General features: G+C 47.1%; 1 long non-coding RNA gene and 2 other non-coding genes across 3 annotated transcripts in view; 2 read left to right on the forward strand and 1 right to left on the reverse strand.

Moving 5' to 3' along the window:
• Positions 1-2,853: 2,853 nt before the first annotated feature.
• trnap-cgg (transfer RNA proline (anticodon CGG)) lies at positions 2,854-2,935 on the forward strand. Its single transcript has one exon. It is a non-coding gene; the product is annotated as a tRNA-Pro (tRNA).
• A 1,022-nt stretch (positions 2,936-3,957) lies between these two features.
• On the reverse strand, positions 3,958-4,031 carry trnat-agu (transfer RNA threonine (anticodon AGU)). Its single transcript has one exon. It is a non-coding gene; the product is annotated as a tRNA-Thr (tRNA).
• Positions 4,032-21,362: 17,331 nt separating this feature from the next.
• The window catches only part of LOC137310834 (uncharacterized), a 227,062-nt gene continuing 221,670 nt past the window's right edge, over positions 21,363-26,754 (forward strand). Inside the window, exons 1-2 of the long non-coding RNA XR_010960210.1 lie at positions 21,363-21,562; positions 22,336-22,486. This is a non-coding gene — a long non-coding RNA (uncharacterized lncRNA). The remainder of the gene's footprint in view (positions 21,563-22,335; positions 22,487-26,754) is intronic.

The following is a 26,754-nucleotide window of genomic DNA, read 5'->3' on the forward strand; positions in this document are numbered from 1 at the left end:
TCCAGGATTGGTTTGAGGAATCCTCCCTCCAGTTTCGGAGTCAAACGTTACTTTATCAGCAAGGGAGCCAAGAATGAACAGAACCCATTGGCTCATTCCACAGCCGCTCACTTTATCTCTGAAAGACTCTTTCCCATCAAAAGAGCCCGAGAGAAACAGCAGGGATGGAAACCTCGAGTTTAATAGTTGGAGATTGTAAAGTCAGTCTGGATTCCAGCGTTAGGCACTGGTGGAATCCCATCTGTTTCCCATTCTGGTGCATGTTCCTGCACTGCCTGTGGAGCCCATTCCCTCTGACCTTTCCCCCAGACCCACTTCCTTTGCTCAGACAGGCGGGAATGGAGAGATCACGGCCCCCGGGGGAAGGGAGCAAAGAGCAGCCTCGTTACAGCAGCTCATCGCTCCGGGACCGTGTCCGCAGATGGGCTCAGAGATCGGCATTGAGTCCGGGGGAAGGGCAGGGGGAGTCCGGGGGCTGTTTGGAAGAGGCGGAGTGGATCAGGAACTGGTCCCGGAACATGGAGTGAGAGGGGGGGAAGGGAGAGGTCATTCTCGGGCTGTGTGTGGACAGGGTGTGTCCAGGGGAAGGGAGAGAGGATGGGAAGAACCTGCTATTAAAACCATTGCTGCTTTCACTCCCCAAACCAGGAGTGAATGGTCCTGGTTTAGTTCCAGTCTCACCCTGTTTATTGTTATTGGACAGTGAAGAGTGGAAACAGAGCCGGACAGTAAGGATGTGGGGAGTTATACAAAGAGCATCTATTGCAGGCATCAGGTGAGAAGTGTGAAGGACACAATTTAAACAGCGGCTGTTTGGTTTCGGTTGAACGGTTAGTCCCATGGGAGAGGGGATTAGAAACCTGACCTGGACAAAGGTCCCTGCCCCATCGGGTAGTCCCATTCATGGATCAGTGCAGGGGTTGGGTTGTGTCTGGATGTCACTAAATTGTTGTAAAATAGCCCAACACACCTGGTGTGCAGAAGCTGAGTGCTGCAGTGGAGTCAGACACTGACACTGTTTGTATCACTGGTTTTCATTTGTGGATATTCAAAATGATCATTAGCAGAGATATTAAACTGATCTCTATTCTATTTTCAACCTCACCGTTTCTTGGGTTACAAGAGATCATTTTCTTTCCACAGGCGAATCCTTGAATGATCCAGAATGAATGTGATGTTTCCTCCACCCGAGGCACAAGGAGGAGTGCAGCCAGCTCCTTCTCACACACAGGAGGTACATTATCACCCACAGAGCACAGAGACACAGACAGGTCATCAGTTCCACAGTCTCAGACAGTAGAAGTAGTCAGTCCCACACTGATCCCAAGTTCCAGAGACACACTTTCAATCCAACATTCAAACAGAGCGGGTGAGGCAGACACTGTTCCATTTGCCCCGAACTCAGTCCCGCTGACAGGCAGATACAAAAATCCCAGTCCAAAATCACACTCTCAGATTGAAAGGCACTGTGTCAATCTCACAATAGGGCAACACAGCTACGAATTAAATACCAGAGAGAAATCACACATGGTATCCGATTGAAAGGGACAGAATGAATCCCAATAATGTACCTGAGATTCCAATTGAATACTATCCCAGAACTCTCACACACATGACTTTAATACATGAAATATCCATTCGAAAAGTGAACCATTTGCTACAAATTGCAAACAAATCCAAACCTCACATACAGTATCGATTGAGAAATACTGAAATATAGTAAACCTGAGAAACAAATTAGATACCTGTTCAGAATGCACTCGTAGAATGAAATTTAAAGATAGAGTATCAATTCTATTAGTGCAGACTGAGATACACATTATATACCAGTCCAAAAATCTCATACAATATTAGACTGAAAGATACAGTATCAATTCCATTTCTACAGACTGATCTACACATTACAAACCAATTCAAAAATGTCACCTTATCAGTTTGAAAGATTCATTATCATCCACAATATTACTCACAGAGATACAGATTTAATCGTGGTCCAAAAAGCACACAAATTATCTGATTAAAACCTCCAACATTAAATCCTAAAGTTCGTCCATATTTACAAATTAAATAAGGAGTAAAACTCTTCAAACATTAAGATATTAAAGCTGAAGTATTGAACGCAATAATGTAATCTGAGAGAATAATTATGTACAGATACAGAATGAAACTCACATTCAGATACAGTACCAAAGACACACAGACACAGAATGAATCCAACACTCTCATCAAGTACCAGGGACTGATAGGTACAGTATGAATCCCACACTAACATGCAGTATGAGTAACTGCATATTTAGGATGAATTCAACTCCCACATACAGTACTGGGGACTGTATATAAAGAATGAGTCCCACACTCACATGGAGAAACAGAGACTGACAGATACCGAAAGAATCCCACACTAACACACAGTATGAGAGACTGCCGATAAAGAATGAATCACAAACTCTCACACACACTGCTGACAAGACAGAGAATGAATCTCACACTCACACACAGTATCAGTGAGTGACAGACACAGAATGAATCCCACACTCACACACAGTACCAGAGACTGACAGATACAGAATGAATCCCACACTCACACACAGTACCAGAGACTGAGAGATACAGAATGAATCCCACTAAACTATCAGGGAATAAGCACAGACCAGGGATCAGGGCCTTTACCCAGTAAACTATCAGAGAATCAGCACAGACCAGGGATCAGGGCCTTTACCCAGTAAACCATCAGAGAATCAGCACAGACCAGGGATCAGGGCCTTTCACCTGTCGGAGAGAACATTGTATCACAGATCGCTTGTGATAAACCTACACATTCTGATTTACAGCCGTGCATAACAGATGTTTGTAGCTGCGATGGCCGAGTGGTTAAGGCGTTGGACTCGGAATCCCCTGGGGATTTCCTGCGTACGTTCGAATCCTCCTCGCAGCGCGACTTCTTAAAGTTATGTTTACTGCTCAAATAACGATGAACTGGAGTTGACGAACCGCATTCCCTCTCTCAGAGAGACTCTCCAGCGCGGCTCATGCTTTTAATTCGGAGCCCAATGGTCTCTTGCAAAATTGCAAGACACGTGAAGGAATCTCTCCCAAGCTCCATCTTAAATTCTGCCCGTTCGCAGAACTTGACATTGATCCTATTTCTTCCTATACTTTGATCCCACCTTGTCTCTGTCTCTTGACTCTCTGTGTTTTTCCCTCATGGACTTCTCAGGCTTCGTTGAACGGCCACGGATGATCGAACCTGGAACACCGGCAGTGAAGGGTAAAGATGGAAAGACTGAGACGGGGGGAGTGGCGAGAGGGTGGATTTGGAATTCCTGAGCGACCGCACTGCGCATTTTCCAGATCTGCTTGGAGCACCAATCCCTTCAATTCATCACTTACAGGGACAATTCGATTCGCGGTTTCTTTTCCCTGAGCTTGGCGAGATCTTAAAAATTGAAAGCGACCAATATCAAAGCGAACCTCGTCACCGACATGATCACAGATACAGAGCGGCCACACTCTGCTTCAGTGAGGGGAAAACCCAGAGCGGTTTCAAGGTTGAATGTAATTGGAAGCAAAGCTCGTTCAATGAAAGTGCAGGTCATTGAGGTGCCTTTAAAGTCCTGATTGTTTGAACTGAATTTCTTTCAAAAGCGCTTGAGATTCAGGTGGAGTGATTTGGGGACTCCTTTTCACTCTTCGCAAAACTTTGAACCGCAGATCAAGATCAAAAGTCCAGGGCTAAATTAGGGTTTCTCCAGGGTATGAAACATCGAATCAAGAATTATACCCCGACCTCAACGAGCCCAGAAACAAGAACGTGTCACGGACACATTCTCTGAGAGGGCTGTCTGTGTGATGAAAAGGCATTTTTGAAAAGACCTCCTGATCAGTTCCGTGTTGGATCCTGACCAAAACACAGCACTGTGTGCTTCTCAAATTCACTAAACACCACGAATTACACAAAGGCACCGCTGGGAGTTGAACCCAGGATCTCCTGTTTACTGGACAGGTGCTTTAACCAACTAAGCCACGGTGCCAATTCATGGTACTGTCTCTCACCTCCTCTCATTAATATCTATCAGCTACACGTCACATTCTGTTGTGGGTTCAGACTGTTTTATCTTTGTCCATTTTGCTTGCCCGTTTCCCTGTGAATCCTGATACTGACTGCGTTTCAAGCTGTGTTTATCTTTCTGTGTCCATCAGTGCTTTAATACACGAATGAATATTTGTGCTTGTGTTTGTTACTTTAAATAAATTAGGGATGGACAATTCTCGCTCTGACACTGAAGAACTAATTGAACAAATTTCACAGTGAAGAGTTGTTTATTGTGGTGCTGAAACTAAAAAAAATCGTAAAAGGTGCAAAGAGGGAAAACGAGAAAAACTTGTGAGTGAAATTAAGGACAACTTTTAAGGTTTTTACACGTATATTAAGAGAAAGAAGGGTGACTAAGAGTAATGTGGGCCCCTTAAAGACAGATGGAGGTGATATTGTAATTGAAAATCAGGAAATGGCAGACTTGCTAAATACTCACAGAGAAGCATGAGGATAATAAACCAGAGACACGAGGAAAACTGAAAATAAATCAAGGGGATTCAGTGTAAGTAAAATAATGGTAATGGAGAAAATAATTAGACTAAAGATAGACAAATCTCCAGGGCCTGATGTTTACCATCCCAGGGGACGAAGGGGAATAGGTGAGGAAATTGGACATGCTTTAGTCATGATCGTTCAAATCTCTCTTGATTCAGGAATTGTTCCATGGATTGAAAAAATTCAAATGTCATTCCATTAATTAGGAAGGGTAGGAGAGATAAAACAGGAAATTATAGACCGATTCGTCTGTCGTCTGTTGTGGGGAAGTTACCAGAATCTGTTATTAGGGAAAGAATGACTGAGCACTTGGATAAACATGAATTGATCAGAGAGAGCCAGCATGGATTTGTAAAGTGTAAGTCAAGTCTAACGAAAATAGTTGAACTTTTTGAAGATGTAACGAACGTGGTAAATAATGGAGTGTCTATGGGGGTTATGTGTGTATTGACTTCCAGAGGCATTCGTTAAGGTTTAACATCAGAGACTGTTCTCATTTCTGTTGACATGTGGAATTCAAAGCAACCCATTGACATGGGGAGGGCGTTGGTTTGGAGGTAGGAGACAGAGAGTAGGGTTAATGGGTATGTACTCAAATTGACAGGATGTGATTAGTGGTGTCCCCCAGGGATCTGTATAAATGAGGCAGATAAAGGAATAGAGAGCGGTATATCCAGGTTTGTTGATGACACCAAGTTAGGAGGCACAGTGAGTAGTGCAGATGGGAGCATAAAGTTGTAAAAGGAAATTGATAGATTCAGTGAGTTGGTAAAACTGTGTCAGATGGAGTTTACATGGAATGACATAGAATGTACATCACAGAAACAGGCAATTCGGCCCAACCAGACTATACCGGTGTTTATGCTGCAGACGAGCCTCCTCCAACCCCTCTTCATCGAACTCGATGAGCAAACACGAATATTCCTTTCTCCTCCATGTGTTTATCTCACTTCACCGTAAATGCATCTATGCGATTCGCCTTAACTACTCCTTGTGGGAGCGAGCTGCACATTCTAACGCCTCTCTGGATAAATATGTTTCTCTTGAATGCCAGATTGGATTTATTGATGACTATTATATTCATGGCCCTAAGTTCTGACGTCCCCACTCCCAAAAGTACAAACACCTTATCTACATCTGACCGATCAAACCCTTGCATAATCTTAAAGTCCTGTATCAGGTCACCCTCAGCCTTCTCTTTTCTCGACAAAAGAGCCCCAGACTGTTCAAAGTTTCAATCTGGGGAAGTGTGAGACCATCCACTTTGGCCCTAAGCAAGATAAATCAGAGTATTTTCGAAATGGTGAGAAGCCAGGAACTGTGGGTGAGCAGAGATACTTCGGGAAATCATGACGAGTTGGCAGACAGGTGCAAAAAATAATTAAAATGGCTAATGGAATGTCGGCCTTTATCTCAAGTGAACTGGAATTCAAAAGGGTGGAAGTTATGTTAGAATTCTATAAACTCTGCTAAGGCCACATTTAGAGTACGGCATTCAGTCCTGGGCACCAGACCTCAGGAAGGATATATTGGCCTTGCGGGAGGTGCAGCGCAGAAAGACCAGAATGATACCGGGGCTAAAATGGTTACATTGTGAGGGCAAGTTGTGTGGACAAGGTTTGTATTTCCTCGTGTATAGAGGATTAAGTGGTGATGTAATTCAGGTGTTGAAGGTGATTCAATGATCCAATGGTGGGTGTGTGAGTTGGTGCTGAATCGGTCCCCTTCAGTGAAGAGAGGGTCAGCGGGCGCCTGACAGACACGGCTCGGAACGGGACTCGCTTCTCTCCGGCGGCAGCGGCTGGTTTAGAGAGATCTCTCTGTCTGCTGCTGTTACTCCGCCTCCCGCACTCTGGGAGAACCGCGGAGGTCGGTCCTCATTTTTCTCTTATGGATCCAGCTCCATCCGTTTACTGTTGACGGGAGTGCGTCTGATACCAAGTCAGTCAGAAGCGGGTGCAAATCACAACATAGGCACAGGCCCAAGGACTGGGGACTGGTTTGATATTGGGTCCTTTTTAAGGGACCGGCTGTAGAATGTTTGTATAATAATAATGATCAGAATTAACTTTGATACAATGAAGTTTTCTTCAGTTATTTCCCATTTCCACCCTCACCAGTTTTATACAGTAACAGGTAACAATGTTTGAGGGATGTGATGTCCAGTGTTGGTGGAATCAGTGTAATTTAACTTGATACATTGAAGAATCTCTTGTCTATCCCAGGCTCTTACCTGAGGTTTCGACCCTCACCGAGTTTAAAATTGGTCACTCACTGATATAAATAAACCAGTAACAATCCCGAATCCTCAGCGGGGATATTTGTTCCGATACTTAATGACGGTCCCAATTTCCACTGAAATTCTCAATCAGCAAATCCCAGAGGCTGTTTCGGGTTTGACAAACTGTGAAACAGATTGTTTTAAAAGCCGGAAAGAGGGAAAAACTGGTGGTGGATATGAAGTGTTATACATTATCTCTTTCTGTTTCAGATTTACAATTTCTCTTTGTGTGTTACTGACAGGAGAGGCTATAACGGAGCCCAGTGACTGGGTAACGAGCTGCACTGAGTCATTGGCCTGTGTTACAGACCGGCTCGTTGGACCTGCTCATTTCATGAACTCGCTGGTGTCTCAGCACGTGTGATGACTGAGTGAATCCCTTCCCACACACGGAGCAGGTGAACAGTCTCTCAACCAATGGGCATGCGTTGATGTGTCAGCAGTTCATTTCTGCTTCTAAAGCTCTTCTCACAGTCACTGCATTAAAAGGTCACTCAATAGTGTCAACAAGTTAATGTTTCAGAAGGTGGGATGATCGAGTGAATCTCTTCCCACACACGGAGCAGGTGAACAGTCTCTCCCCACTGTGAGTGCGTCGATGTCTCAGCAGTTCGTTTCTGATTTTAAATCTCTTCCCACAGTCAGAACATTTAAAGGTCTCTCAGTGTGAACTCGCTGGTGTTTCAGCAGGTTGGATGACCGAGTGAATCCCTTCCCACACACGGAGCAGGTGAACGGCCTCTCCCCAGTGTGAACTCGCTGGTGTCTCAGCAGGATGGATGACTGAGTGAATCTCTTCCCACACACGGAGCAGGTGAACGGCCTCTCCCCAGTGTGAGTGCGTTGGTGTCTCAGCAGTTCAATTTTGCTGTTAAACCTCTTCTCACAGTCAGAACATTTAAAAGGTCTCTCATTCGTGTGAACTCGCTGGTGTGTCAGGAGGTGAGATGACCGAGTGAATCCCTTCCCACACACAGAGCAGATGAACGGTCTCTCCCCAGTGTGAGTGCGTTGGTGTGTCAGCAGTTCAATTTTGCTTTTAAACCTCTTCTCACAGTCAGAACATTTAAAAGGCCTCTCCCCAGTGTGAACTCGCTGGTGTGTCAGGAGGAGGGATGACCGAGTGAATCCCTTCCCACACACGGAGCAGGTGAACGGGCTCTCCCCAGTGTGAACTTGCTGGTGTGTCAACAGGGTGGATGACTGAGTGAATCCCTTCCCACACTCGGAGCAGGTGAACGGTCTCTCCCCAGTGTGGGTACATTGGTGTGTCTGCAGATTCCTTTTGCATTTAAACCTTTTCTCACAGTCAGAACATTTAAAAGGTCTCTCCCCAGTGTGAACTCGCTGGTGTGTCAACAGGGTGGATGATTGAGTGAATCCCTTCCCACACACAGAGCAGGTGAACGGCCTCTCCGCAGCGTGAGTGCGTTGGTGTGACATCAGATTACTTTTGCTTTTAAACCTCTTCTCACAGTCAGAACATTTAAAAGGTCTCTCATCAGAGTGAGCTCGCTGGTGTGTCAGGAGGTGGGATGACCGAGTGAATCCCTTCCCACACACGGAGCAGGAGAACGGCCTCTCCCCAGTGTGACGGCGTCGATGAATTTCCAGCTCTGAAGGGGAAATGAATCCCTTCCCACATTCCCCACATTTCCACGGTTTCTCCATGGTCCGGGTGTCCTTGTGTGTCTCCAGGTTGATGATCAGTTGAAACCTCGTCCACACACAGAACACGTGTACGGTTTCTCCCCGCTGTGGACGGTGCGGTGTTTTTTCTGGCTGTGTAATTGGGGAAAGCTCTTTCCACAGTCAGTGCACTGGAACACTCTCACTCGGGTGTGTGTGTGTCTCGGTGCTTTTCCACTCACACTGATGTTTGAAATCTTCTCCCACAGACAGAACAGACAAACATTTCTCCTTCCACATTCAAAGGCCGATGATATTCAAGTCCTGATGAATCGAGTGACTCTGTCAGATCTTGACGTGATCTTTGGTTTGAGTTTCCCTCTGTAAATCCTCCCCTGTAAAAGGAGTTTATAAAAGTTATCACTGTAATTACAGGATAGAAATTCAGATCAGATAACTCTACTTTCTATGGAGCACTATTTCCTCTCTCATTACTCAAAGCTGTAAATCCCCGTCCCACACAATCTCCCTCCTCCCTGTGCTGAAATCCAAATCCATCGCATCATCTTTCAGTGGCCCTAAACCATAAGTGAAAGGGTGTGAGAGAGTGTGAGTGTGTGAAAGAGTGTGAGAGAGTGTGAGTGTGAGTGAGTGTGAGAGAGTGTGAGTGTGAGAGTGTGAGTACAGCAGTGGGCTCGGTGTGGAGAATGAAGTGGGGCAGGTGGAGCATCTTTCAGTGGGGCAGCAGTGATCATAATCTCATTAGGTTTAGAACAGTTATGGAAAAGGACAGGGGACAGTCAAATGTGAAAATTCTTAACTGGAGGAGGGCTAATTCCAGTGAGTTAAAAAGGGATCTTGTCCAGGTGGATTGGAATCAAAAATTGGCAGGCAGAACAGTAATTGAATAGTGGGAGGCCTTCAAGGAGGAGTTGGTTTGGGTACAGAGTAGACAGATTCCCACGAGGAGGAAAGGAACAGCATCCAAAGCTGGAGCTCCCTGGATGACTGAAGATATAGAGATCACCATTGCTCCTTCATTTTCAGACGCTCCCTGACCGATCACCATTTCCCCTTCATTTACAGACGCTCCCTGACTGATCACCATTTCTCCTTCATTTACAGACGCTCCCTGACCGATCACCATTTCTCCTTCATTTACAGACGCCCCTCGACCGATCACCATTTCTCCTTCATTTGCAGACGCCCCCCGACCGATCACCATTTCTCCTTCATTTACAGACGCTCCCTGACCGATCACCATTTCTCCTTCATTTGCAGACGCTGCCTGACCGATCACCATTTCTCCTTCATTTACAGACGCCCCCCGACCGATCACCATTTCTCCTTCATTTACAGACGCTCCCTGACTGATCACCATTTCTCCTTCATTTACAGACGCTCCCTGACCGATCACCATTTCTCCTTCATTTGCAGACGCCCCTCGACCGAGCACCATTTCTCCTTCATTTACAGACGCCCCCCGACCGATCACCATTTCTCCTTCATTTACAGACGCTCCCTTACCGATCACCATTTCTCCTTCATTTTGCAGACGCTGCCTGACCGATCACCATTTCTCCTTCATTTACAGACGCTCCCTGACCGATCACCATTTCTCCTTCATTTACAGACGCTCCCTGACCGATCACCATTTCTCCTTCATTTACAGACGCTCCCTGACCGATCACCATTTTTCCTTCATTTACATACGCTCCCTGACCGATCACCATTTCCCCTTCATTTACAGACGCTCCCTGACCGATCACCATTTCTCCTTCATTTACAGACGCTCCCTGACCGATCACCATTTCTCCTTCATTTACAGACGCTCCCTGACCGATCCCCATTTCCCCTTCATTTCCCGGCGGGTAGTGAGGGGGGGATAATGTTCACTGTTTTATATTCGGGTCTGGGGCCGCACTCGGGGTTTGTAAAGCCTGAGCCTGGGCCTGAGCCCGGACCCGGGCCCCGGGGTTTATTGAGCCTCTTGCTCCGATCCTCTGACCTGCACCGAACGCGCTCCTCCCGCAGCCTCGACTGGCCGCGCATGCTCAGGACACACTGACCGATAATGAGTCACTACTGCGCCTGCGCACTGGGCTCCACTGATTCGGATAGGGCACAATCTGCACCGCGCTGCATGCTGGGTGATGCAGCCGCCATTGATGATCTTAATATCAGGCCGAAAAACAAAGACATTGGAAGCAGATAATTCAAGTGTTTAATTTATTATATAAATAATTCAATCGTTCAATTCATTAAATAATCAATTGTTTAATTTATTACATAAACAATTAGTGTTTAATTTATCATAGAAATAATTCAATAGTTTAATTCATTATATAAATATTCCTTCGTTTAATTTATTACATAAAGAATTCAATATTTAGTTGAATTATTTATATAATAAATTAAACACGAGACTTCTTTATATAATAAAGTCAACAGTTGATTATGTGTAATAAATTAAACAATTGATTATTTATACAATAAATAATGTTTTGAAATTCTTCATACAATAAATTAAATAATGGATTATTAATATGATTAAATAAACACTTGAATCTTTGTATGATAAGTTAAACCTGTGAATTAATTATATAATTTAAACACTTGACCTCTTTATATAATAAACTAAACAATTGGTTATTTATATAATAAATTAAACAATTGATTTTTTTATATAATAAATGAAACACCTGAATTATTTATATAATAAATTAAACAATTGTTTCTTTATATAATAAATTTAACATGAATTATTTATATGAATTAAACAATTGTTTCTTCACAGAATAAATTTAACACTTGAATTATTTGTATAATAATTTCATCAATTGAATTATTTAGATGCTTAATTTATGAAAATAATTCAATAGTTTAATTTAACAACTGAAGTTGTTATGTAAGAAATTAAACAATTGATTATTTATATAATGAATTAAACTATTGAATTATTTATATAATAAATGAAACAGTTGAATTATTTATATAATAATTAAAACCTTTTAATTATTTATATAATAAATTGAACTATTGAATTATTTAGATAATAAATGAAACAGTTGAATTATTTAAATAATAAATTAAACAAATAAACTATTTATGTAATAAATTATACACTTGAATGCTTCATTAATAAATTAAACACTTGTTTATTTGTATAATAAATTCACCAATTGAATTATTTATACAATAAATTAAACAACGGAACTATTTATATATTAAATTATACACTTGAATTATTATATAATTAAACTACTGAATTATTTATCCAATATATTAATCAATTTAATTATTCATAGAATAAATTAAACAATTCAATAATTTACATAAAAAATTAAACACTTGAATTATTTATAATATATTGAACAATTGAATTATTTACATAATAAATTTAGCTGTTGAATTTTTTATACAATAAATTAAACTCTTGGTTATTTATATAATAAATTAATCAATTGAATAATTTAAGCTATTGAATTCTCTTTATAATAAATGAAACATTTGAAGTATTCATATAATAAATTAAACACTTGAAAACAATTTAATTATTGATATAACAAAATAAGCAATTCATTACTTATTTAATGAATTAAACTATTGAGTTATTTATATTACATTTTAAACTTTTCAATTATTTATATAATAAATGAAGCCAGCTTGGACAAAATGGCGGCAAGCGCGGCCACCATCTTGGAAAAAATGGCAGCTGCCGCCATCTTGTCAGATGGCGGCAAGAGGCCGACAGACTGTCCCCAGTGATCCCGCAGTGACCCCAGGATGTCCCAGTGACCCCAGAGTGATGCCTGTCCCTTTCGAACAGGTCAATCCCACCACCAAGAATCTTACAGCGCAGGAGGCCTCTCGGCCCATCATGCCTGTGCTGGCTCTTTGAAAGAGCTGTCCAATTAGTCCCACTCCCCTGCCCTTTCCCCACAGCCCTGCAAATGTTTCCTTTCAGTGTTTATCCAATTCCCTTTTGAAAGTTATTATTAAATCTGCTTCCACCGCCCTTTCAGGCAGCGCATTCCAGATCATAACTCGCTGCGTAAAATAAAACCCTCATCGCCATCTGGTTCTTTTGCCAATTACCTTAAATCTGTGTCCTCTGGTTACCGACCCTTCTGCCACTGGAAATAGTTTCTCCTTATTTAATCTATTAAAACTCTTCATAATTTTGAACACCTCTATTAAATCTCCCCGTAACCTTCTCTGCTCAAAAGAGAATAATCCCAGTCTCTCCGCATAACTGAAGTCCCTCATCCCTGGTACCATTCTAGTAAATCTCCTCTGCACCCTCTCCAAGGCTTTGACATCCTTCCTAAAGTGTGGCACCCAGAATTGGACACAATACTCCAGCTGAGGCCTAACCAGTGTTTTAGAAAGGTTTAGTATAACTTCCTTGCTTTCGTATTCGATGCCTCTATTAATAAAGCCCAGGATCCTTCAAGGATTTGTGTCTGTGCACTCCCCAGGTCTCTCTGTTCCTGCATTCCCTTTAAAATTGTACCATTTAGTTTATATTGCCTCTCCTCATTCTTCCTGCCAAAATGTATCACTTCCCACTTCTCTGCATTAAATTTCATCTGCCATGTGTCTGCCCATTCCACCAGTCTATGTCCTCCTGAAGTCTGTTACTATCCTCCACATTGTTTACTACATTTCCGAGTTTCGTGTCATCTGCAAAGTTTGAAATTATACCCTGAATACCCAAGTGCAAGTCATTAATATATATCAAAAAGAGCAGTGGTCCTAATACTGACCCCTGGGGAACACCACTGTATATTTCCCTCCAGTCTGAAAAACAACCGTTCACCACTACTCTCTGTCCCTTAGCCAATTTTGTAACCATGCAGCCACTGTCCCTTTAATCCCAGGGGCTTCAAATGATCCCTTCTGTCTCTGGACCCCGTTTATACCGTCCTTCCCCAAAAACTTATTCCACAACTCTGCCCTCTGGTGTGGAAAGGTCCCAGCCCTCTGACTCCAACTCCCTGGTTTAGATGAGTGGAGGCCTCCAGCCCATGGAGCACCCCATCTAACGGCCCATGAAAGGACTCTGTGTTTTCCCTCTGCTACCCTACTGAGAGCCTCCCCTCCGGGTGTTCCATCCTGCCCACACTCGCCCCAGTTTGTACACACGTTCCCTTATCCTGCAGTCAAACTTGGAATGAAAATATGCAGAATCTTATCTGCCTCCACAAGGCCCCCTTGTCAGAAGATGGTGGGTTCGAGCCCCACTCCAGAGACTCGAGCACCTAATCCAGGCCGACACTCCCAGTGCAGTACTGAGGGAGTGCGGCACTGTCGGAGGTGCCGTCTTTCGGATGAGACGTTAAACTGAGTCCCTGCCTGCCCCTCTCAGGTGGACGTAAAAGATCCCACGGCCACTAATGGGAGAAGAGCAGAATTCTCCCCTGGGTGTTCTGGCCAATATTTATCCCTCAACCAATGCCACTAAAACACAGATTATCTGGTCATTATCACAACGCTGTTTGTGGGATCTTGCTGTGCGCAAATTGGCTGCCCGTTTCCTAAATTGCAACAGTGACTACACTTCAAAATAGTACATTATTGGCTATAAAGTCCTTTGGGACATCCCGAGGTCGTGGAAGGGGCGAAATAAATGTACGTTTTTTAAAAAACTAAGTCCCTTTGACACTGGGGATCAGTCCTGCAGTCCTTTTAACTCCTGGCCCCTGGTACCCAAGCCCTGGACCACCCCTCTTTACTCCGAGGGCGAGTGGAGGGCAGTTGGGGCAAGGGATACTTTGCCACAAAGTGCCTGAAGCAGAGCCCACTGCATCTTTCACAGGACGACTGGATAACCGTATGAAGCTGAGGCTCATGCTATGGGGGAGAGAAGGGGAGAGGGGCTTATGTCCCGGGAGGTGGAGGGAGCTAAAACCCACAAACTTCTGACTCGGAGGGGTGAGTGACGCTGACCGAGGAACGAGACAGGGTCCCCGAGACCGAGAGCAGTAAGTGGAGAAGGGGCGGGTGTTGCAGACTGAAGCCTGTGCTGGGTGCTCCTACCATTGGTGTCCCTCATCTCTTCCTCTCGCTGCTTCATGTCGGCAAAGTCATTGACGATCGACTCTGACAGATCCTCCAATCGTCGCAGCTCCACCTCAAGTGGCTTCAGCTTCTCCGCCTTGGCAATCTGGGCAGGGAGAGAGAGAGAGAGAGACGGCCTGTAAGATCGGACAAAGATGTAGTAAATCCATTGTTGACTTGAGAGACCCACACTACAGAAAGGATATTGAAGCACTGGAGGCAGTGCGGGAAGGATTTACAAGGACGTTACAGGAATTGAGTGGATGCGGACGTGCCCGTCACGATAGATTGAGCAGGCTGGGGCTCTTTTCTCTGTAAAAGACTTAAAGGAGACCCGATAGAGATATTCAAAATTAGGATTGGTGAATGTGGAGAAACTGCTTCCACTAGTGGGGGAGACCAGAACAAGGGGGCCGAAATATAAGAGAGGCACGAAAAGATCAAGTAAAGAATTCAGGAGGAATTTCTTTACAGAGAGCGGTGAGAATGTGGAACTCGCTGCGAAACAGAGTGATTGAGGCGAATAGTATTTAAGGGGAGGCTTGATGCGTATATGAGGGAGAAAGGAATCGAGGGATATGGGGGCAGAGTGGGAGGAGGCTCGTGTGGAGGATAAACACCAGCATGAAGCCACTGGGCCGAATGGCCTGTTTCTCTGCTGTAGATTCTACATTACCGCAGGGAAGGGGATATAAAGCACGGACACTCACATCCTCATAGTTCTTGGCTTCAACTCCATGTTTGGTGTTGAGAATAATCAGCTGGTCAGGAACTCGAAAATGGCCTGAGAACAAGAAAACACCAAGCTTAGGACCGGCCCCCGCCGACACCCCGTGTGGGACCCGCGCCCCCGCCGACATTACTGCTCCATGGTCATGGAACTGCGCACTCCCACAGGGGCCCCTGAACCCCCAAACCCATGGGGACTCCGCACTCCCACACGGGCCCCTGAACCCCCAAACCCACGGGGACTCCGCACTCCCACAGGGGCCCCTGAACCCCCAAACCCACGGGGACTCCGCACTCCCACACGGGTCCCTGAACCCCCAAACCCACGGGGACTACGTACTCCCACACGGGTCCCTGAACCCCCAAACCCATGGGGACTCCGCACTCCCACACGGGTCCCTGAACCCCCAAACCCATGGGGACTCCGTACTCCCACACGGGTCCCTGAACCCCCAAACCCATGGGGACTCCGCACTCCCACACGGCCCCTGAACCCCCAAACCCACGGGGACTCCGCACTCCCACAGGGGCCCCTGAACCCCCAAACCCACGGGGACTCCGCACTCCCACAGGGGCCTCTGAACCCCCAAACCCACGGGGACTCCGCACTCCCACACGGGCCCCCGAACCCCCAAACCCACGGGGACTCCGCACTCCCACACGGGTCCCTGAACCCCCAAACCCACGGGGACGACATACTCCCACAGGGGCCCCTGAACCCCCAAACCCACGGGGACTCCGCACTCCCACACGGGTCCCTGAACCCCCAAACCCACGGGGACTACGTACTCCCACACGGGTCCCTGAACCCCCAAACCCATGGGGACTCCGCACTCCCACACGGGTCCCTGAACCCCCAAACCCATGGGGACTCCGTACTCCCACACGGGTCCCTGAACCCCCAAACCCATGGGGACTCCGCACTCCCACACGGCCCCTGAACCCCCAAACCCACGGGGACTCCGCACTCCCACAGGGGCCCCTGAACCCCCAAACCCACGGGGACTCCGCACTCCCACAGGGGCCTCTGAACCCCCAAACCCACGGGGACTCCGCACTGCCACACGGGCCCCCGAACCCCCAAACCCACGGGGACGACATACTCCCACACGGGTCCCTGAACCCCCTGGCTTCTGTGGGGGATACCGGGAGGAGGCCGAGATGGATCATCCATTCGGCACTTCTGGCTGAAGATGGTTGCAAACGCTTCAGCCTGGTCTTTTGCACTCACGTGCTGGACTCCGCCATCATTGAGGATGGGGATGTTTACAGAGCCTCCTCCTCCCATAAGTTGTTTAATTGTCCACCACCATTCACGACTGGATGTAGCAGGACTGCAGAGCTTTGATCTGATCCGTTGGTTGTGGAATCACTTAGCTCTGTCTATAGCATGTTGGTTCCGCTGTTTACCATGCATGTAGTCCTGTGTTGTAGCTTCACCAGATTGGCACCTCATTTTTAGATACGTCTGGTGGTGCTCCTGGCATGCTCTTCTACACTCCTCATTGAACCAGGGTTGATCCCCTGGCTTGTTGGTAATGGTGGAGTGAGGAAAATGTCGGGCCATGAGGTTACAGATTGTGCTGGAATACAATTCTGCTGCTGCTGATGGCCCACAGCGCCTCATGGAAGCCCAGTTTTGAGCTGCTAGATCTGTTCTGAATCTATCCCATTTAGCACGGTGGTAGTGCCACACAACACGTTGGATGGTGTCCTCAGTGCGAAGACGGGACTTCGTCTCCGGGAGGACTGTTCGGTGGTCACTCCTACCAATACTGTCATGGACGGATGCATCTGCGACAGGTGGATTGGTGAGGGCAAAGTCAAGTAGGTTTTTCTCTCGTGTTGGTTTGCTCATCACCTGCCGCAGGCCCAGTCTGGCAGCTATGTTGCTAACAGTCCTTTTATACTTGTTTTAACTGTCTGATTCACTTGTTTTATTCCTTATGCTATCTGCACTTGTGGAGAGAACTCTTATTTGGGCAACAGACCGACTGGACCACATCTAGAATATACTGTGTGCAGTTTTGGTCTCCTTATTTAAGGAAGGACATAATTGCTTTGGAGGCGGTTCAGAGAAGGTTCACTCGACTGATTCCTGGGATAAGGGGGTTATCTTATGAGGAAAGGTTGGACAAGTTGGGCCTGGACACACTGGAGTTTAGAAGAATGAGAGGTGATCTTATTGAAACAGATAAGATCCTGAGGAGACTGGAAGGGGTAGATGCTGAGAGGATGTTTCCCCTTGTGGGAGAGACTAGAACTCGGGGACCACAGTTTAAAAATAAATGGTCTCCCATTTAAGACGGAGATGAGGAGAAACTTTTTCTCTCAGAGGGTGGTGAGTCTGTGGAACTCCCTTCCCCAGAGAGCGGTGGAGGCAGGGTCAGTGAATCTTTTTAAGGCTGAGTTCGATAGATTCCTGATTAACAGGGGAGTCAAAGGTTACAGTAGATGGACAGGAAAGCAGGGTTGAGGTCACAATCGGATCAGCCTTGATCTTATCAAATGGCAGAGGGGCCGAATGGCCTACTCCTGCTCTTAATTCGTAGGTTCTGATGCTGTTTTTCTCACTTCTTAAATATATCACACTTGTTTTTCATCACTGCTGTATTATTTTTTAATCAGTTATTTTATTATTTCCTGTATTTTTTGATGAACCTGAAGTATTTATATTACCTGTGACACTATTTGTGACCTGGACTTTGTTCTCATCCCTTTTTCTTATCAGTGAGCTATTTTCACTTTTATTATTATTTCTGCCCGAGCCCTCCCCGTACCCCAGGACCCCCCCCTCGGACTCACTCACCCGGGGGCAGGCGGCTCTCGAAGCAGATCTCAAACATGTCGTCGTCGTCAGTGGTGAAGGCGAATTTGCCCTTAGTCGCCTCCTCCTGAGAGTACAGGATGTGGCCGGAGGAGTCCGTCACCTGGGGGAGGGGAAACAGAGAGGTTACACCCTGGCTCCAGCCCGGAACTGTCCCCCACAGCTCCCTCCCCACACCACCCTCCCAATGGTGGAAAGGTACAAAAAGATCATTAAAAAGGAGAATGGAACGTTGGCCTTTATCTCGAGGGCTGGAATACAAAGAGGTGGAAGTTATATTACAGCTGGACAGAGCTCTGGTCAGACCCCATCTGGAGACACTGCGTCCAGTTCTGGGCACCGTCCCCTCAGGAAGGATATATCGGCCTCGGAGGGGGTGCAGTGCAGATTCACCAGAATAACACCGGGGCTAAAAGGGTTAAATTACGAGGACAGGTTGCAGAGACGAGGCTTGTATTCCCTCGAGTGTAGAAGATTAAGGGGTGATCGAATCGAGGGGTTTAAGATGATTAAAGGATTTGATGGGGTCGATGGAGAGAAACTATTTCCTCTGGTGGGGGGAGTCCAGAACAAGGGGGAATAATCTTAAAATTAGAGCCCGGCCGTTCAGGGGTGATGTCAGGAAGCATTTCCTCACACAAAGGGGAGTGGGAATCTGGAACTCTCTCCCCCGGAAAAGGGGGAGGCCGGGGGTCAATTGAAAATTTCAAAACTGAGATTGATGGATTTTTGTTGGGTGAGGGGATTAAAGGGAATGGAACCAAGGGGGGAAATGGAGTGAAATACAAATCAGACATGGTCGGACTGAATGGGGAACATGGTCGGACTGAATGGGGGACATGGTCGGACTGAATGGGGGACATGGTCGGACTGAATGGGGGACAAGGTCGGACTGAATGGGGGACATGGTCGGACTGAATGGGGGACAAGCTCCCCCTCCCCTCCCCCTCCCCTCCCCCACCCCCCCCCCCCCTCCCCTCCCCCCTCTCTCTCTCCCCTCTCTTCCCCCCCCCCTCACCCTCTCTCTCCCCCCTTGAGGTGGGGGCGGGCGGCCGGCTGTTCGCTCAGCTCGGACTCTCCGCTCACCAGCCTGTCCTTGTGGATCTCCTCCCGCAGACACTTCCTGGCGTTGGACGGCAGCTGGAAGGAGATGGCGCCGGCGGCCAGCAGCTGGTTCAGGGCGGCGAGGGGCAGGAGCAGGGCGGGGGGAGGAGGTGAGGGCCTGAGGCCGGGGACTGGGAGTCGGGGAGGGGCCTGAGGCCGGGGACTGGGAGTCGGGGAGGGGCCTGAGGCCGGGGACTGGGAGTCGGGGAGGGGCCTGAGGCCGGGGACTGGGAGTCGGGGAGGGGCCTGAGGCCGGGGACTGGGAGTCGGGGAGGGGCCTGAGGCCGGGGACTGGGAGTCGGGGAGGGGCCTGAGGCCGGGGACTGGGAGTCGGGGAGGGGCCTGAGGCCGGGGACTGGGAGTCGGGGAGGGCCTGAGGCCGGGGACTGGGAGTCGGGGAGGGGCCTGAGGCCGGGGACTGGGAGTCGGGGAGGGGCCTGAGGCCGGGGACTGGGAGTCGGGGAGGGGCCTGAGGCCGGGGACTGGGAGTCGGGGAGGGGCCTGAGGCCGGGGACTGGGAGTCGGGGAGGGGCCTGAGGCCGGGGACTGGGAGTCGGGGAGGGGCCTGAGGCCGGGGACTGGGAGTCGGGGAGGGGCCTGAGGCCGGGGACTGGGAGTCGGGGAGGGCCTGAGGCCGGGGACTGGGAGTCGGGGAGGGGCCTGAGGCCGGGGAGTCGGGGAGGGGCCTGAGGCCGGGGACTGGGAGTCGGGGAGGGGCCTGAGGCCGGGGACTGGGAATCGGGGAGGGGCCTGAGGCCGGGGACTGGGAGTCGGGGAGGGGCCTGAGGCCGGGGACTGGGAGTCGGGGAGGGGCCTGAGGCCGGGGACTGGGAGTCGGGGCGGGCCTGAGGCCGGGGACTGGGAGTCGGGGAGGGGCCTGAGGCCGGGGACTGGGAGTCGGGGAGGGGCCTGAGGCCGGGGACTGGGAGTCGGGGAGGGGCCTGAGGCCGGGGACTGGGAGTCGGGGAGGGGCCTGAGGCCGGGGACTGGGAGTCGGGGAGGGGCCTGAGGCCGGGGACTGGGAGTCGGGGAGGGGCCTGAGGCCGGGGACTGGGAGTCGGGGAGGGGCCTGAGGCCGGGGACTGGGAGTCGGGGAGGGCCTGAGGCCGGGGACTGGGAGTCGGGGAGGGGCCTGAGGCCGGGGACTGGGAGTCGGGGAGGGGCCTGAGGCCGGGGACTGGGAGTCGGGGAGGGGCCTGAGGCCGGGGACTGGGAGTCGGGGAGGGCCTGAGGCCGGGGACTGGGAGTCGGGCCTGAGGCCGCTCTCGGGTCGCTCGGTTCCTGCGCGGTTTCCAGGGGCAACGGATTCCGGGCCCAGGCCCAGCGACCGTTACTATGGGCGGCCTGGTATTATGGGATGGAGGGAGAGGCCTGTCCCCAACTTTAGTTCTTTCAATGTGGACGCCGGGCAGGGTGGGATGTGACGGAGGTCCCCGGGGTGTTTGGGTCACGAGGGGAGGGGGGAGACAGGCTGAGGGTGGGGGGTCTCGGTTTGGGGTGAGGGAAGAGGGGGAGACAGGCTGAGGGTGGGGGGACTCGGTTTGGGGTGAGGGAAGAGGGGGAGACAGGCTGAGGGTGGGGGGACTCGGTTTGGGGTGAGGGAAGAGGGGGAGACAGGCTGAGGGTGGGGGGACTCGGTTTGGGGTGAGGGAAGAGGGGGAGACAGGCTGAGGGTGGGGGGACTCGGTTTGGGGTGAGGGAAGAGGGGGAGACAGGCTGAGGGTGGGGGGGACTCGGTTTGGGGTGAGGGAAGAGGGGGAGACAGGCTGAGGGTGGGGGGACTCGGTTTGGGGTGAGGGAAGAGGGGGAGACAGGCTGAGGGTGGGGGGGACTCGGTTTGGGGTGAGGGAAGAGGGGGAGACAGGCTGAGGGTGGGGGGACTCGGTTTGGGGTGAGGGAAGAGGGGGAGACAGGCTGAGGGTGGGGGGGACTCGGTTTGGGGTGAGGGAAGAGGGGGAGACAGGCTGAGGGTGGGGGAGACTCAGTTTGGGGTGAGGGAAGAGGGGGAGACAGGCTGTGGGTGGGGGAGACTCAGTTTGGGGTGAGGGAAGAGGGGGAGACAGGCTGAGGGTGGGGGGGACTCGGTTTGGGGTGAGGGAAGAGGGGGAGACAGGCTGTGAGGGTTTCAAATCCGTAAAATAGGTCCTTGAAATGTGGCTCATTCCAGCAGACAGGTCTCCTGGTCAAACCAGTCCTGCCCTGGGCTGTCCCTGGATTAACATGAGAACGGACAGGTCCCTGAGGGAGACACATTGAGATTCAGTCTAATATCTCAAATGATGTGGAGATGCCGGTGATGGACTGGGGTGGACAAATGTCAGGAATCTTACAACACCAGGTTATAGTCCAACAGTTTTATTTGAAAATCACAAGCTTTCGGAGGCTTTCTCCTTTGTCAGGTGAGTGTGGGATTCCATGAAAGGCACCGCTTTATAGTCAGAGCACAATGCCTGGTGATTACAGATAATCTTTCCAACTGCCCGTTGTCAAGGCAATCAAAGGAGTCGAATAGCGTTCAGACAGAGAGACACGACATACGGGACAATCAGTATATTCAGTAGTCCCGTATGTAACGTCTCTCTGTCTGAACACTATTCGAATCCTTTGATTGCCTTGACAACGGGCAGTTGGAAAGATTATCTGTAATCACCAGGCATTGTGCTCTGACTATGGAATCCCACACTCACCTGACAAAGGAGAAAGCCTCCGAAAGCTTGTGATTTTCAAATGAAACTGTTGGACTATAACCTGGTGTTGTAAGATTCCTTACATAATATCTCAAAGGCTGAAGCAGGGAGCTCCCCGGGATAGGGGATGGCCGTGTGTCTCGTCCCAAACCCTCCCCAGGGGCGGGGAGGGGACAATCTCTCAGTCTGCCGGGGTCCTCCAGCCTGTCCTGGGTGTATTTCTCTCTCTGTCTCTCTCCCAACTTTTCTCTTTGGATTCTCTGGTTTGTAACTGGGATTTGTGTCTCAGTGTTGGTGCTGAGGGATTGTCGGTGTAACTGGGAGAGGGAATGGGAGGGAGGGAGCTCTGGGCTCTTGCTGTGCCTTTTTAATCCCTTGCTTTTGTATTTTAATCAATTCCCTCTCTCTCTCTCTCTCTCCTCAGGAAACTTTTCGATGAAATGCTGCAAGGAGATGATCCAGAAAGAGACATTTTGTGAGAAGGAGGAGGAGGAATCCTGGGCCAAGAATCGTTCTCTCCGCTGGGGACTGACTGACTGAGACCTTCACCGCAGCCTGGACCCGATGGGGGCCACGTGAGTAATGTCTGGGTTACTCTGGGGGATCACTGGGACATTCTGGGGACACTGGGGGATCACTGGGACATTCTGGGGACACTGGGGGGTCACTGGGACATTCTGGGGACACTGGGGGGTCACTGGGACATTCTGGGGACACTGGAGGATCACTGGGACATTGTACAGGAGCTGACACTGAGACACACACTGACCATCTGACAGTGCAGTGCTCCCTCAGTAGCGACCGTCCGACAGAATATCACCATCTGTTCGATCCCAAATTCCTCCCTTCGTTCATTGCAAGTGCAACTTTTCAGAAATAACACAAAGTGGATCAAACTATTATTCAGAGGCTGACAATGTGACATATCTCGGGTCTTAATTGAAATTAAAAGCACTTTCAGGGAGCGTCCTGCAGCACGCAGAGGGCCCAAATGTGAAAACAGCCTCCAAATGTTTTCTGAGTTTGAAGTTTAATTTTTGAAAAGGTCACTGACAACTCAGAAAGAAATCGTGTTAATTCCGAAGCCATTTTGGGCCCCCATGTGAAATTGTATTGTAATGGAACCACACAGACACATGGGGAAGCTCGGGAGCAAACTGATTGGAATTTGAGATTTTAATCCCATATTCATTTGTGGCACAGCTCAGCTCAATTCAAACCCAATGTCTGTGCAAGGGACACGTGTCTCCTGACTGTACAGTGTGTGTGTGTGTGTGTCTCAGTCTCACTGGTCCCATAACATAACTTTAAAGCAGTAAAATTAACCAGAACCTGCTCCAAAGACAAAACCGATCCAGATCTTGAAGGTGTGATGATTTCCTCCTTCTCTCTGCTCTGTTGGTGGGAGGCTCATTTCCAGTCCCAGGTATTTGTCTATTCCCCATGTCTGATGGGTTGGTTCCTGTGAACAGTTTGTCAGAGAGTGTTTCACTGCCTCAGGGTGTTTCCAGAGAGAGAGAAGCAGCTCCCATCCTGGTCTGAAAGACCCAGTCAATGAGAGATTTATAAAACAATCCAGCCCAGTGCAGTTGAACCTTGTCCCCCATTAATCCAAACACACCATATTGTGAGCAAAATTCAACATTTCACAGGGCCAGTGAGTCCCAGACACGGATTGTACCCATCTCCCTAAACTAAACTCAACTCCTTACTGTAAAAAGTTTCTGTCAAAACACAGCCCGTTTAGGGACTGAACCCCTCAAATAACCGTTACACTCAACATTGCAATCTCTCAGTGAATCGTTCCCTTTTACCCACTGTGTACTGTACATGTACAGGAGCTGACACTGAGACACACACGGGCCGTACAGTACCAGACAGGAGTGAATCGTTCCCTTTTACCCACCGTGTGCTGTACACGTACAGTACAGTTGTGGTGGTTGTTGTGGTGGCCCAAACGCAAAGGCCGCCGCTCTGGCATCGCTCTGGGATCCCCGGCTGCACCCTGGCCTCACTCTGGGCTGACTGGGTGCACTCTGGGACCCCGGCATCACTCTGGGGTCACTGGGACATTCTGGGGTCACTGCGGGATCACTGGGGACACTCTGTCAACCTCTTGGCGCCATGTGACAAGATGGCGACGGCGGCCATTTTTTCCAAGATGGCGGCCGCGCCTGCCGCCATGTTTTCCAAGATGGCGGCCGTGCTTGCTGCCATTTTTTCCAAGATGGTGGCCATGCCGGCCGCCATTTTGTCCAAGACGGACTCCGAGCTTGCCTCCATTTTGTCCAAGCTGGCTTCATTTATTATATAAATAATTGAAAAGTTTAAAATGTAATATAAATAACTCAATAGTTTAATTCATTAAATAAATAATGAATTGCTTATTTTATTATATCAATAATTAAATTGTTTTCAAGTGTTTAATTTATTATATGAATACTTCAAATGTTTCATTTATTCTAAAGAGAATTCAATAGTTTAAATTATTCGATTGATTAATTTATTATATAAAAAATTCAATAGCTGAATTTATTATATAAATCATTCAATTGTTTAATATATTATAAATAATTCAAGTGTTTAATTTTTTATGTAAATTATTGAATTGTTTAATTTATTATATGAATAATTAAATTGATTAATATATTTGTTAAATAATTCAGTAGTTTAATTATATAATAATTCAAGTGTATAATTTAATATATAAATAGCTCTGTTGTTTAATTTATTGTATAAATAATTCAATTTGTGAATTTATTATACAAATAAACAAGTGTTTAATTTATTAATGAAGCATTCAAGTGTATAATTTATTACATAAATAGTCATTTGTTTAATTTATTATTTAAATAATTCAACTGTTTCATTAATTATCTAAATAATTCAATAGTTTAATTTATTATATAAATAATTAAAAGGTTGTATTTATTAAATAAATAATTCAACTGTTTCATTTATTAAATAAATAATTCAATAGTTTAAGTCATTCTATAAATAATCAATTGTTTAATTTCTTACATAACGACTTCAGTTGTTAAAATAAACTATTGAATTATTTTCATAATAAATTAAGCATCTAAATAATTCAATTGATGAAATTATTATACAAATAAACAATTGTTTAATTTATTATATAAATAATTCATGTTTAATTCATTATATAAATAATTCAAGTGTTTCATTTATTATATAAAAAAATCAATTGCTAATTTATTATATAAATAACCAATTTTTTAGTTTATTATATAAATAATCCAAGTGTTAAAATTATTATATAAAGAGGTCAAGTGTTTAAATTATATAATTAATTCAAAGGTTTAACTTATCATACAAAGATTCAAGTGTTTATTTAATCATATTAATAATCCATTATTTAATTTATTGTCTGAAGAATTTCAAAATGTTATTTATTATATAAATAATCAATTGTTTAATTCATTGTATTCATAATGAATTGTTTAATTGATGATATAAATAATTCAAAGGTTTAATTTATTACACATAATAAATTGTTCACTTTATTATATAAAGAAGTCTCGTGTTTAATTTATTAGACAAATCATTCAAGTGTTTAATTTATTATATAAATAATTCAACTAAATATTGAATTCTTTATATAATAAATTAAACGAAGGAAAATTTATATAATGAATTAAACTATTGAATTATTTCTACGTTAAATTAAACACTTGAATCCTTTATATAATAAATAAACACTAATTGTTTATGTAATAAATTAAACAATTGATTATTTAATGAATTGAACTATTCAATTATTTATGAAATGAATTGAACGATTGAATTATTTATATTATAAATTAAACACTTGAATTATCTGCTTCCAATGTTTTTGTTTTTCGGCCTGGAATTAAGATCATCAATGGCGGCTGCATCACCCAGCATGCAGCGCGGTACAGATTGTGCCCTATCTGAATCAGTGAAGCCCAGTGCGCAGGCGCAGTAGTGACTCATAATCGGTCAGTGTGTCCTGAGCATGCGCGGCCAGTCGAGGCTGCGGGAGGAGCGCGTTCGGTGCAGGTCAGAGGATCGGAGCAAGAGGCTCAATAAACCCCGGGGCCCGGGTCCGGGCTCAGGCCCAGGCTCAGGCTTTACAAACCCCGAGTGCGGCCCCAGACCCGAATATAAAACAGTGAACATTATCCCCCCCTCACTACCCGCCGGGAAATGAAGGGGAAATGGGGATCGGTCAGGGAGCGTCTGTAAATGAAGGAGAAATGGGGATCGGTCAGGGAGCGTCTGTAAATGAAGGAGAAATGGCGATCGGTCAGGGAACGTCTGTAAATGAAGGAGAAATGGCGATCGGTCAGGGAGCGTCTGTAAATGAAGGGGAAATGGGGATCGGTCAGGGAGCGTCTGTAAATGAAGGGGAAATGGGGATCGGTCAGGGAGCGTCTGTAAATGAAGGAGAAATGGTGATCGGTCAGGGAGCGTCTGTAGATGAAGGAGAAAGGGTGATCGGTCAGGGAGCGTCTGTAAATGAAGGGGAAATGGGGATCGGTCAGGGAGCGTCTGTAAATGAAGGAGAAATGGTGATCGGTCAGGGAGCGTCTGTAGATGAAGGAGAAAGGGTGATCGGTCAGGGAGCGTCTGTAAATGAAGGAGAAATGGTGATCGGTCAGGGAGCGTCTGTAAATGAAGGAGAAATGGTGATCGGTCAGGGAGCGTCTGTAAATGAAGGAGAAATGGCGAGTGGTCAGGGAGCGTCTGTAAATGAAGGAGGAATGGTGATCGGTCAGGGAGCGTCTGTAAATGAAGGAGAAATGGTGATCGGTCAGGGAGTGTCTGTAAATGAAGGAGAAATGGTGATCGGTCAGGGAGC

The sequence above is a fragment of the Heptranchias perlo genome, unplaced genomic scaffold (genome assembly GCF_035084215.1).
Source record: "Heptranchias perlo isolate sHepPer1 unplaced genomic scaffold, sHepPer1.hap1 HAP1_SCAFFOLD_282, whole genome shotgun sequence".
Classification (NCBI taxonomy): Eukaryota; Metazoa; Chordata; class Chondrichthyes; order Hexanchiformes; family Hexanchidae; genus Heptranchias; species Heptranchias perlo.